Raw genomic sequence first — 14,661 nt, forward strand, 5'->3', positions numbered from 1 at the left:
CGGGGGTCGGGGTCAGGGTGTCGGGCCGGGGTGTCGGGCTGTCGGGGGTCGGGGTCGGGGTGTCGGGGGTCGGGGTGGGTGTGTCGGGGGTCGGGGGTCGGGGTCGGGGTGGCGCGTCGGGGTCTTCTTCTTCTTCTTCTTATTCTTTCTTCTTCTTTCTTCTTCTTCTTTTCTTTCTGCTTCTCCCTCGTCCTCTTCCTCCTCCTCCTCCTCCTCTTCTTTCTTCTTCTTCTTCTTCTTCTTCTTCTTCTTCTTCTTCTTCTCCTTTTTCCTCTTCTATATTGTTATATTTTTCAACTTTCTTCTTATTCTTCTTCCTTTTTTTCCTTTTTCCTCTTCTTCTACTTCTTCTTTTTTTAACTTTCTTCTTCTTCTAATAATCTAAACCTATATCTAGCACTAACCTAAACCAACCACTAACCTAAACCTATCAATAACCTAATTAAACCTAAACAGCAAAGAAAAACAGTAGAAAAAAACAAAAAAAATGCTCACCTTGGCTCCTCTCGATGGAGGATGGAGGGGGCGGCGCGGGCGCAGGGGCGGCGGCGAGCCTGGCTCCGGGGCGGCGGCGAGCCTGGCTCCAGGGCGGGGGGCGCGAGGCAGACGCAGGCCTAGGGGCGAGCCTGCCTCCGGGGGCGGCGCGGGCGCAGGGGCGGCGGCGAGCCTAGCTCCGGGACGGGGGGCGAGGCGGACGCAGGGGGCCCGCGGCGAACCTGGCTCCGGCGCGGGCGACGGGACGCCGGGGCGGTGGCGGGTGGTGGGGGCGACGGGGCGAGGGGCGGTGGGGCCAGGGGGCGGTGGCGGGTGGCGGTGGTCATCGGGGAGGAGAGGGGGACAGATCGAATAGAGAGAGATGGGCGGGGTGGGGCGCCGTTAGTAACATAAATGTTTGCCGTCCGCCCCACTTTGCCGTCCGCCACTTGCTCTTTGCCGTCCGCTAGCGGACGGCAAATAGGGGGGGCCATTAGTTTTTTTAAACTAGCTCGTCGGTGGGGCCCGTCCCTCTTTGCCGTCCGCTAGCCGACGGCAAAGCTTCTTTGCCGTCCGCTAGCCGACGTCAAAGCTTCTTTGCCGTCCGCTAGAGGACGGCAAAGAACTGGCTGATGGCAAAGAAGTACTTTGCCATCAGCTAGTTCTTTGTCGTCCGCTTTTGGGTAGCTGATGGCAAAGAGCTTCTTTGCCGTCCGCTAGCAGACGACAAAGAGCTGGCAGATGGCAAAGTAGCTGTTTCCAGTAGTGATGGTTTGAATTTGTGGATGTTTATACAAAAAAATTATGCTGGATTGAATTTTGCTTCTAGAAATCTCTTAGGTTCAGCCGCGGGAGGCACTTTTATGGAAATCACTTTAGGAGAAGCTACTAAGCTCCTAGATAATATTCTGGTTAATTATTCTCAATGGCACACCGAAAAATCCACAAGTAAAAAAGTCCATGCTATAGAAGAGATTAATGTTTTGAGTGGAAAGATGGATGAACTTATGAAATTGTTTGCTAATAAAAGTGTTTCTTCTGATCCTAATGATATGGCTTTGTCCACTTTGAGTGAGAATAATAATGAATCTATGGATGTGAATTTTGTAGGTAGGAACAATTTTGGTAACAACGCGTATAGAGGAAATTTTAATCCTAGGCCATTCCCTAGTAATTCCTCTAATAATTACGGTAATTCCTACAACAAGTCTTATGGAAATTTTAATAAGTCGCCCTCTGATTTTGAGAATAGTGTTAAAGAATTTATGAGTTTGCAAAAGAATTTCAATGCTTTGATCGAAGAAAAATTGCTTTAGATTGATGAGTTGGCTAGGAACGTGGATAGAATTTCTCTTGATGTTGATTCTTTGAAACTTAGATCTATTCCACCTAAGCATGATATTAATGAGTCTCTCAAAGCCATGAGAATTTCCATTGATGAGTGCAAAGAAAGAACCACTAGGATGCGTGCTAAAAAAGATTGGTTTATGAAAGCGTGTTCTTCTAGTTTTCAGGATAATAATGAGTGAGAGGCACCGGCAAGAGGCACGACAATAGACCCAGTTAGGACCGTCCCATACCGGTAAGCGCGGTTGCACTGGTCAGCATCCTTTCAGCAGCACCATGAGTGAGCCAACAGTTGTTCAAGTTCAATTTAATCCGGTCAACTTGAATGCAAATATGGTGAGCCATGATAAAATGCATGAACATGATATCAACATAATCATGAGGGTATAACATAACTATCCACCATATCAACAATAAATCATATCCACTAAGCATGGCATACTGACTAGCATGACCATCACCAACATCAACATGTACTACTAGCAAGCGTAAACGTATGAAAGGAAATACTAGCAGGTAGAACATGATAACAGAGTACAGGACAAGATAGCACAAAAGTGAACATGTAAATCTAAACATCACCGGAACAACGATAACCATATTTTCCAACAAGGAAATATTCAATAAAGATTCAAGTTTAAAACCATGGCTACTGCATGACTATCATGCAAGTGGGTATTGTGGCTTGCCTGGGGTGGAAGAAGGCACCGGGGAGAATTGCAGGAAACTCGCGGAACGAATCGCCGGAAAACATACTCTCTCGGAGGAGGCTGAATAAGGGCAAGGGCATACTGGTCATTTTCACAGTGTCAAACCATAGTGAAAGCATGCCCAATAGAACAGGCTCGACGAAACGAAGAAGTAGGATTTGGAATCACCTCATTTGGAGTTACGCATTAAAAGTTATGAAGTGTTGAAGTTTAGGGACTTTTCTATAAAAATTTCATCACAAACAAGTCCCTGAGTGGATAAGGCAGAGGCGTAAAGTTAGAAATACGTTTTTGGAAGTTGAAAACGTAAAACAGAAGTACGTTTTCACTTATCTGACGTGGCGAGGCTGTTCAGCGCTGTCGTGCGGGTCCCACGCGGGTGGGGCCCGCCACTTATCCACTTGGCAGGGGTGGGGCCGAGGCTTGTTTGGCTGACGCGCAGGGCCCGCGGGACCCATGCGAGGTCAACGCCCACCTCCTGGCCTATCCTTTTTCCTCCCCCGACAGTGAACTAAGGCAGAGGCAGCAGGGCGAGGCCGGCGGCGGTCCGGCTGGCTTCGGTCATCTTCCGCCTGGCCGAGGCCACTAGCAGGTGCGACAGCGCCTGGCGCACCCATCTAGAGGGGTGGCGGCCACCGGGGAGAAGAGGAACGACGACGAGGGGAGGCAACCCGAGGAGACAGAGGCGGCTCAGCGGAGGTGGCTTCCGGTGACCCGGGCGGTCTCCGGCGAGGCCAAGTGGGCGGGGCGACTCTATAGGAGGTGGGGGAAGCCGTAGTGGTGGAAGAATGGAGGGAGGGACATCGGCTGCCACGAATTTAGCTGAGCATGGCCGGCGGCCATGGCGGCAATGGTGGTCGTGGGGGGCGTTTCAAGCTCGGGGAAGTGCCTGGGCGGGGTTAGTGAAGGTCCAGGAGGCCAGTGGTGAGGTCGAGAGGTCTCGGGGTGGGATATATATAGGCGAGGCGAGGGAGGGGATCGGGTGCCACCGTGCACATCCGGCCGACGCTCTAGCGAGGCCAGCGAGCACGAGAGGGCTCGGGGAAGGTGACGAGCGAGAGAGCGGACGAGCCGCAGAGGTCACGGAGCAGGAGGGGCTGAGGGGAAGCAGAGGAAGAAGCCGAGAGCCACAATGCTCCCGTGCGCAAGCGGCGACGAGCGCCGACGGGAGGCTTCGGGAGGGGGAGAGGAGTCCAGGGGGACGGCGACGACACATGCTACCTACTAGACATCATCACGAGCACGAAGCCGACGAGATGGAGAGGGGCCTGAGCAAGAAGCCGTTCTGGGCGTGGCCATTGCACGCCAAAACGATGGTCACCACCAGTGCAGAGTGTATAGTGGGAGGCAAACAGCTGGCCAATGTTGTCTAGTGGTAAGTCCTTCGAAGGGTGGTTTCAACTGCGGTGGTAGTTTGGTTAAAACTGCTACGGTTAAAAGGTTAGTGAGCTCTGAAGTTTACTGCAGTAAACTTTATCAGCTTAGTGTGATCAACAGGGATTTGCTAAGGGCCAAATAAGTTGTCTGGGTGTTTAGCTATGGAGGGACTATGATCCTGGAGGTTTTGAGGGTAAATATATCAAGATTTACTACAGTTGCTTCACAACTGACCAAAATGGTCCAGAAACTAGATCATGATGGTGCACTCTCATGGAGTGTCAACTTGAGCTAATATTGGGCAAAGCTTGATCATTTGGACATATGAAGATGATGTAAAATGCTCATGCCAAATGGACAAACCAAAATAGCACTTGCTTCACAAACATCATTTCTGTCCAAAAACTTGGAATAAATATGGTGATCAAATGGTTCATTGAAATGATGCCAAATTGGGTGGAGAGATGTTTCATGAGTATAAGAATGATCTAGTAATTTATCAGGATTTTTGAAGCAATATAAAGTACACTTGCTTCACAACCTGAAAATATTGCCAGAAACAAAGATTTGCTCCTGTGCTCACATAGATAATTGGATGGGCTGCAAATGGGTGAAGGGGTTTAATATGAGTACATTAAGGAGTGTGCAAAAGTTCATCTCATTTGGGTACTCCTAGCTAGTACTTCCTTCACAAGGCCTTCTATCTGACAGAAACTTCAAAAATTCACTGAGGAAGATTGGCCAGGCAAATAAATTTGAACTTGTGCATGAGGCAATTATTTGGACATATAAACATGCCGAAAAAGGTTGGGAGCCACTAGGAGAAATATATATGACACTTCCTTCACAAAGTACCATTCACGGCAGAATAGAAAAAGGAATATTGGGGAATTATTTTTGAACATGGCAATGAAAAGTTTTGCCACATTTGATCAAGATATGACCCAAACAATTTATGAGAATTATTTGGGAATTTTAGGAGTGAGGGAAATATAGGTTGCTTCACAACCTAAGGCAATTTGAGTTATTCCTTTAACATAAAAGGAATATTCCCAATAAGAAGAATATTGGGATTTGGGCTAGGATGAAAATGATAGGGTCTAGGGAAGTATTTGGGAATGACAAGCCACTCGAGAAGCAAAGAAGAGGGTATCTTCTTCAATTTCCAGACCACAAAGCCACGAAAAAGAAAAACTCAGGCAAAAACCTCAGAAAAACAAAAGAAAAAGAAAGGGCCAAAAATCAGGCTGTCACAAACCTTACCCCCATAAAGAAATATCGTCCTCGAGATTTGGTTGCTCAGGGAACAAGTATGAATATTCTGACTTAAGGAAACCATTTCCAACTCAAGTATCCTCTTTCCTTTATTGTTGTTCCCACTAAATTTTTATCTGACTGGCCCTGGGGTGGTTTGATTCACTGTATCCACATTCTGATAGATCTTACCTGGCTTGCTCATGCTTATATAGGCTCCAATTTCTTTTTAGATCTGCTGAGTAGCTGAGTGTGATTTAATTATCATGAATGAAATATATGTCCGTCTCACAAATCCAAAAGTGATTTCCGCTGGGTGCGCCACCCGGCACTGACAACCTTTCATGTAATGATGATTAGATTTTTCTGATGAAAACTCAAGATCTGACTCATTGCATTGGTTTTCCCCACTAAATGCAGGTCCTTTGGGTTCCAAACAGTGAGTTAAAACATAACCATTTCCTGATAGATTCTGACTCATCGCAGAAGTTTCTAAATCATCTTAACTGGTTCCACTGTCGTGACTATCGAATCCGTACCAAATATTTGATTGTCTCCTGTCGCAGTCAGCATAAAGGGTTTGGCATGTATGATAATATCTGCAGACTTGACTGACGATGGTTCTGACGGAAAATTGTTGTTCACGACCGGCTATACATGATGATTCATATAAGTGAGGACTGATGCTTTGAGATTGTTATTCCTCATACTGATTACTCATGCCGTAGGCATATCCATGTGGATCAATACTGACTTAGACTGTCCAGCGAATCTGCACCATGGGGGTCGTGTACAATTTTCATATTTGCCTCACTAGTCTTGCTCCTTCATTATTGTTTTCTTGGTCTGGATCCTTGGCTGAAAGAGCTGGGCCATATTGTTTCTTCGTATGACCATTGGTACTGTCGGTGCAATTTTTTGGCAATTGTAGTTTATCCTCATTTTTCTGATAAGGTAACCCATTAAATGGCAGGTTCAACACCTCTCAAGTTCTGATCGTTGGGAAATGATCGTCCGAAACCCTTGCAAGGAATTGGAAATAATTCAGTAGCCACCAGAATGGTCTTTATAACTCAGACCTGGGACATTACTGAAATAACTCAACCATGGCTCAAGACGGCCGAAAAGCAGCCCAGAGCATGAGACCGGGTCGATAATAAGAAGATGGTAGCTCCCAAAAATAGCCAAAAAGCAACTATAGGGCTACTGTCACAAAAAGAAACTCAACAGTTGTACGAGACGGCTGAAAAGCAGCTTAGACTCGTGACAGCCGTTGAAGAAAGAAACAAAAATCGGCATCCACCCTGGATAGCTAGAAATAGCTTAGATCACAAGCATGGTGCCGTCATTGGAGAAGAAAGGGGACAAGGGCTCATCAGGATCATTTTCCAGTTCACAAGTACTTGTACTGAGCTCACTGAGGTCGACAATCCTCATAATCCTTTGTCACACTACGGTGTATACTGGCTTTACTCTCGTAACCATCCTCACGTGGTTATCAGATCCTCATCCGAGTGACTTGTCAGATCTTGATGGTATGATCATTGCCTATATATGAGGACCTGATTTCGAGACAGACGTGTATTCTGACTGATTCTTGATTCTGACCAAAATGTTGCGGATCTGATTCTTGGGATTCACTATCATATGTTGTCAATCCACAGTGTACTACCTTGTACCAATGTCTTACTGAGGAATATTTGCTAGCTTCTGCTGGAAACTTTCATCGGACAGCTTGCTGAAGAAGACTGGGTATCGTGCTTCAGAAGCTTACCCCCTTAAAGACTTTGCTAGGAAAGAACTCGGTGCCTTATGCCGGAAGCCTTTGCGATTGCTTACTGAAGAAGGCAGAGTACCTTATACGGAAAATCATCCATTATCGTACTGAGGAAGATAGATCAATCTTGCCTAGGAAACTTCTCCTGTATTTTGTGAGGGAAGATTGGGTTGCTTCCACCAGAAGCTTCTTATTGTGATATGCGGACCAAGTTCCACATATACATACCATCTTAATATTTTTGATGTTGATTTCTAGTATGAAATAGGGTTTTGCAGGACTATTCTCCTTTCCGAGTATATGCCATATTTTTGCTTGCTTCCAAGTACATCGAGTTCCAAAATCATCCTGAACGAAAAATTAAACTTGTATCTGAGCCATACCTTTGATAATATTCTATCAACCTTGCACACAATTTATCTTCTTGCTGATTTAATCATTTTGTTGTGATGAGTGCACGCTAATGCAAACTTGATACTGATGGTCCATCCAGGATTTCTTTTGTATCCAGACAAGATATTCCCAATTTCACCACAGTCAGCTGATAATTCCATTCTGTTTAGTTGAGTTTCCAAATATATGCATTTTTTGCTGACTCTTCGGGTCCGGTGTCGGCTGACGAGCAACTTTAATAGGGGAAAATTTGTAACACAGAAGGCCCAAAGAAAGGAACAACAAAAACGACTAAAACAAAAGCACACAAGCATTCTACTAATATAATCAATCAATCATCACATATTACTACTACTCACACAATAATATGCATGCACACCTAAGCACACAAATCTCGCGGAAACTCCGGTATTGCGGTCTAATATGCTGTGACGATGTGCATGAGGACGAATAAATGTGTGGAAGAATTGGTGTAAACAGTGCTACACCAAGTGCTAGCTTAGCTAGGTGGCAACCTGAACTAGCTCGGAGGTAAGGACGTACTCGGTAATCATGCAGTAGGACACCAAGGTCGCAACCACATCATTATCAAGCGGACGGAAAAAGATCCGTACTCGTCCAAGAAATAGGATAGCGGGGAAAAACTAAGATCATTAAGGGTTGCCAACACGACAAAATAAAAGAACGATCCGGGATAAGAGCATGTCCATCACCGAAACGATAGGCGGGACTGAAAGAAAGACATCGGCGTGATGCCTGAGCACCATTTTTGCAAACAGTGTCGGGATCACTTGGTATCACTCTGCTGGGACAGAACGGACACCAAACACCGAAAGAAAAAGGAACTAGAGAAATGCAAAGGTTGAGCTGTAGTGGATCCAAATCGATGCCAGCTACACTCACCAGATAAACCATTAGTAACAAATAATAATGCTATATGCATGCTATGCAACAACCAAATGCAGCAACCAAATGCAATCAACAAGCCAGACTCTATACTACCGATTTCTAACGTTCGCGCGGTCTAGGGCGTCCTACAGCCAGACCTGCTCTGATACCAAGCCTGTGGCACACCGGCTCAGAGAAAACAGGAACGCCCCGTATTCCAGCCCAGAGATCAAGATGAAATCTTCTGGAATACGGCACTACTTAGTATAGAACAAACCAACCTTCTATTATTACACGAATATGAATACAAGGTCTCCGATATTACAATGAATAACATCGGTACGGCGACACTACGCCATCCTCAGTTGCTCTATGCAAGCAGCAGAACAACTTGAAGCAACGGAATAACTCTAGCAGCGGAACAACGACGACGGTGGTGAACTCCACTCCGCAGGGACTCTTTCTGGAACGCTTATCCTAGCTCACACAAATGGAAACCACGACAAGCAAGCAATCAAATCCGGCATCACCTGCAGACTGGCATGACACGCCAGGTCAGTACATTGAATGTACTTGCAAGCTCACATTAACCAGAAGCATTCAAGACAGACAACAACATGGAAATTACAGGTTAAACAGGAATTATCATGAGATCATCAAAATAACATGGCATGACCAACATAAACATGATACAGTTAACACAACATGAACATATTAATCCAACAATACTAGCATGCAACATGACGACACTATATGCACCACTTATTCTGCTCAGGTAACCATCGCATGCATCACTTACCAACCTCGGACATCACACGATCATCTAAGGATCAAATCAAGCTTGGTATAAACAATACCGTAGTAATCAGTAAATGACCACAAGGAGCATGATTTTTACCCACGATTCTTGCACAACATCACGAATATACAACAACTCGATATCCTCGATACCATGGTGATCCTTACGGTGATCACAACCACGACCAACACTTGGTCCCAAAACGTGATCCTTACGGTGATCACAACCACGGGTTGTCATTAATCAAGTGATTCTTATTACTGTTGACTCATGGTGTGACCTACTTTCGACCTGGGCCCTTATCCGCGGGCGCGGCTATCGATAGATTTAACATACACTCTGCAGAGGTTAGTACACTGTACCCACCCTACTGAACCCATGGCCTCACACTCCCATTCAGGTGGACCAACGGCGTTCCGACAAAACCGTTCTACTACCATGACACTCTCCCGGCAACTCCGAATCATTCCCCTCTGGGCTAAGTCATGGGTGGCCCCGCGTCTACCTCAAGACACCTCAACGACCACCGTCATGGCCCAAAACAATAAACCGTCCCAAACAGGGACATGTGCACATAACAACAACAATGGGCACACAAGGCTTATGTCCGCCTACCTGATCAGGATAGCACGCGCCCATAACCTTCCCTCGTTGGAGGCACCGACGAGAGGCACGACAATAGACCCAGTTAGGACCGTCCCATACCGGTAAGCATGGTTGCACTGGTCAGCATCATTTTAGTGGCACCATGACTCAGCAAATAGTTGTTCAAGTTCAATTTAATCTGGTCAACTTGAATGCAAATATGCTGAGCCATGATAAAATGCATGAACATGATATCAACATAATCATGAGGGTATCACATAACTATCCACCATATCAACAATAAATCATATCCACTGAGCATGGCATACTGACTAGCATGACCATCACCAACATTAACATGTACTACTAGCAAGCATAAATGTATGAAAGGAAATACTAGCAGGTAGAACATGATAACAGAGTATAGGACAACATAGCACAAAAGTGAACATGCAAATCTAAACATCACCGGAACAACGATAACCATCTTTTCATACAAGCAAATATTTAATAAAGATTCAAGTTGAAAACCATGGCTACTGCATGACTATCATGCAAGTGGGTATTGTGGCTTGCCTGGGGTGGAAGAAGGCACCGGGGAGAAGTGCGGGAAACTCACGGAACGAACCGCCGGAAAACGTACTCTCTCGAAGGGGGCTGAATAAGGGCAATGGCATAAAGGACATTTTCACAGTGTCAAACCATAGAGAAAGCATGACCAACAGAATGGGCTCGATGAAACAGAGAAGTAGGCTTTGGAATCACCTCATTTGGAGTTATAGATAAGAAGTTATGAGGTGTTGAAGTTCAGGGACTTTTCTGTAAAAATTTCATCACAAACAAGTCCCTGAGTGGATAAGGCAGAGGCGTAAAGTTAGAAATACGTTTTCGGAGGTTGAAAACATAAAACAGAAATACGTTTTCACTTATCTGACATGGCGACGCTGGTCAGTGCTGTCGTGCGGGTCCCACGCGGGTGGGGCCCGCCACTTATCCACTTGGCAGGGGTAGGGCCGAGGCTTGTTTGGTTGACGCGCTGGGCCCACGGGACCCACGTGAGGTCAATGCCCTCCTCCTGGCCTCTCCTTCTTCCTCCCCGACGGTGAACTGAGGCATAGGCAGCAGGGCGAGGCCGGCGGCGGCCCGGCTGGCTCCGGCCATCTCCCGCCTGGACGAGGCCACTAGCAGGTGCGGCAGCGCCTGGCGCACCATCCAGAGGGGTGGCGGCCACCGAAGAGAAGAGTAACGGCGACGAGGGGAGGCGACCCGAGGAGACAGAGGCGGCTCGGCGGAGGTGGCTTCCGGCGACCCGGGCGGTCTCCGGCGAGGCCAAGTGGGCGGGGAGACTCTACGGGACATGGGGAAAGCCGTGGTGGTGGAAGAATGGAGTGAGGGGCATCGGCTGCCACGAATTTAGCCAAGCATGGCCGGCGGCAATGCTGGTCCTGGGGGCGTTTCGAGCTCGGGGAAGTGCATGGGTCGGGTTAGTGGAGGTACAGGAGGCCAGTGGTGAGGTCGAGAGGCCTCAGGGTGGGCTATATATAGGCGGGGCGAGGGAGGGGCGAGGGTGCCGCTGTGCGCATACGGCCGACGCTCTGGCGAGGCCAGCGAGCAAGGGAGGGCTCGGGGAAGGTGACGAGCGAGAGAGCAGACGAGCCGCAGAGGTCACGGAGCAGGAGGGGCCGAGGGGAAGCAGAGGAAGAAGCCAAGTGCCATTAAAACTCGGTCGTCCATAGTGCTCCCGTGGGCGAGCGGCAACGAGCACCGACAAGGAGGCTTCGGGAGGGGGAGAGGAGTCTAGGGGGCGGCGACGACACGGGCTACCTACTGGACATCATCACGAGCGCGAAGCCGACGAGAGGGGGAGGGCCCGAGCAAGAAGCCATTTTGGCCGCGGCCATTGCACGCCAAAATGGTGGTCACCACCAGTGCTGGCATGTGTGGGAGGCAAACAGCTGGCCAATGTTGTCTAGTGGTAAGTCCTTCGAAGGGTGGTTTCAACTGCGGTGGTAGTTTGGTTAAAACTACTACGGTTAAAAGGTTAGTGAGCTCTGAAATTTACTGCAGCAAACTTTATCAGCTCAATGTGATCAACAGGGATATGCTAAGGGCCAAATAAGTTGTCTGGCGTGTTTACCTATGGAGGGACTATGATCCTGGAGGTTTTGAGGGTAAGTGGATCAAGATTTACTGCAGTTGCTTCACAACTGACCAAAATGGTCCAGAAACTAGATCATGATGGTGCACTCTCATGGAGTGTAAACTTGAGCTAAGATTGGGCAATGCTTGATCATTTGGACATATGAAGATGATGTAAAAAGCTCATGCCAAATGGACAAACCAAAATAGCACTTGCTTCACAAACATCATTTCTGTCCAAAAACTTGGAATAATTATGGTGATCAAATGGTTCATTAAAATGATTCCAAATTGGGTGGAGATATGTTTCATGAGTATAAGAATAATCTGGTAATTTATCAGGATTTTTGAAGCAATATAAAATACACTTGCTTCACAACCTAAAAATATTGCCAGAAACAAAGATTTGCTCCTGTGCTCACATATATAATTGGATGGGCTGCCATGGCTCAGTGGAAGCACTAGGAGACATTTCCCAGTAAGAGAGGCTACCAAGGATGAACAACTAGGTTGTCAGATCCCACACATACCAAGCATTTCAAATCATACACACAATATGCCCGATATGTGCAAATACAACATGGCATCACAACAGAACTCTACAACTCAAAGTATTTATTCATTAGGCTCCAAGGAGTGAGATATTACAAACATGGGTTTGAAGACCCAACATTCAGAGCATACAAGCCAAAGGCACAAGCAGAAGCTCAACATGTCTAGGAACAGACATCTACAAATGAAAAAGGCTGAGAAGCCCTTACTATCTATAAGATCCTGCCGAGGGCACAAAATCGTAGCTGAGGTATCAAGCTAAACACCGAAGTCCATGCGGAACTACTAGCAAGACCGAGGTCTCTCTGCAAAACATAAATTAAGCAAACGTGAGTACAAATGTACCCAACAAGACTTATATCAGAACTAACTACATATGCATCATTATCAACAAAGGGGGTGGTGGAGTTTAACTGCAGCAAGCCAACTTTGACTCGGTGGCTATCCTGAACTACGACTGTAAGTAACTGTTTTGAGGTGGCGCACACGAGTGTACATATTCACCATATCAATACACCACTCTGGATCCGTTCCCGTTTCCCTACGAGAATGCATCCATAGCACTCACGCTTATCTTGCGCATTTTAGAGTATGCACTTTCACTTGTCTATGAACTGTATAAGCAACCCAGTAGTCATTTACCGCGGACGCAGCTATTTGAATAGATCATATTAACCCTGCAGGGGTATACTTCTTCATGCACGCTCTCGCCACTTACCGCCATGTATCTCGACAACCTTCAAGCGGAAGCCTAGCGAGGGTGTCGGCCATGACCTGACTAACGACACAAGTCTCGAGTCCAGGATTATCGCCTATTCGGGTTCCATCCGCAAGGAGATCTAGCCAGGGTGTAGCTCACGGCTCCAAACGATGTGTACAGGGTTCCAAGCCCACCAAACGGGCGACGCTTGGCATACCCGACCATGGTGCCTAGTCTGACCCAAGCCCACCTGTACCGAGTGCCACTTGGTAGACTACTAAGACAACCTACAAACACCAGACACTAGTTGCAACTCCTAGACAGAGATCGAGTTGATTAATAAGCCGAGAGGGTCAATTAAGGAGCCCAATGCGTGGTAGTAGATGTTCATGGATCACAAACACAAAACTCAGTTCCTGAAGACGATTTCAATGAGATAACCCACCATGTACTCCTACATGGCCTCTCACCGCTACCTTTACCAAATCGTGTTTAGACACTTAGCTTACACATAGTAGGACATGTTCACACACCTCCAATTCATCCCCGATGAATCAGACCTGACTCAACTCTAGGCAGTAGCAGGCATGACAACAAGCATGAATGAGTAGGCACATCACGGCTCAAGCAACTCCTACTCATGCTAGTGGGTTACATCTATTTACTGTGGCAATGACAGGTCATGCAGAGGAAAAGGGGTTCAACTACCGCAGCATGTAACAGATGGATCGTTGTTGTCCTAATGTAGTAAAAGAGAGCAGGAGCGAGATTGCGGGATTGTATCAAAATGAACAAGGGGGTTTTGCTTGCCTGGCACTTGTGAAGATAGTATAGCTCTTCATCGGTGTCATCGAACTCATCGACGAAAAATGTCTATCGAGAGGGAACAACCACCGACAAACAAAGAAGAAACACAATCAATGTCATGCAACAATATGATGCATGAATGTGACATAGGTAATATGATGTTGATTGAGCTAATGCAACTATCAACAAGTTAAATGGAGTTAGTTTGAACACTAGGTTCAAATTCAAACTCCATATGTGAAGGTTTAAATGCCCTTTATATGATTTGTCCTAAACAACAGTCATATGTTGTCCTAACATGCATGCAAATGGTACAGATGGATATATTGGATTTTTATGATCTTATTCATATATAAATTGTTTCATTTGGAGTTACAGTTGAATTTCTATGAATTTTAGAAGTTAAAATCATTTTTTGGATTTTCATGGTTATTCAGAAAGAAATCAAATCCAGAAAAGGACTTATTGTGTCAGCATGACGTCACTGTGACGTGAGCAAGTCAACAGGGTTGACCAGGGTCAAACCTGATGAACCGGTCCCACATGTCATATGCTCATAGTTAATTAGAGGTTAATCCGGTGTTGATTGGGTTTGATCCAACACGGGGCCCGCTCGCCCGTGTATATTAGGGAGGGTTAGTGGTGATTAGCGCCTAATGATGGCTCCATGTCAGCGTCGCCGGAGTTCAATGCCGGTGACCTATAACCGCGGCGGAGGGTTGTCGGAGCAGTGCTACGGGCGGTGTTGGGTCAAGCCAAGGGCACCAGAGGTTTTCCCTTGCTTGCACGCATCCGGTGGAGGCACGAGGGAGGGCGCAGGGTGGACGAAGTTCGCCAGAACGAGCTCCCGGCGGCGGCC

This window comes from Triticum aestivum, chromosome 3B (genome assembly GCF_018294505.1).
Source record: "Triticum aestivum cultivar Chinese Spring chromosome 3B, IWGSC CS RefSeq v2.1, whole genome shotgun sequence".
Classification (NCBI taxonomy): Eukaryota; Viridiplantae; Streptophyta; class Magnoliopsida; order Poales; family Poaceae; genus Triticum; species Triticum aestivum.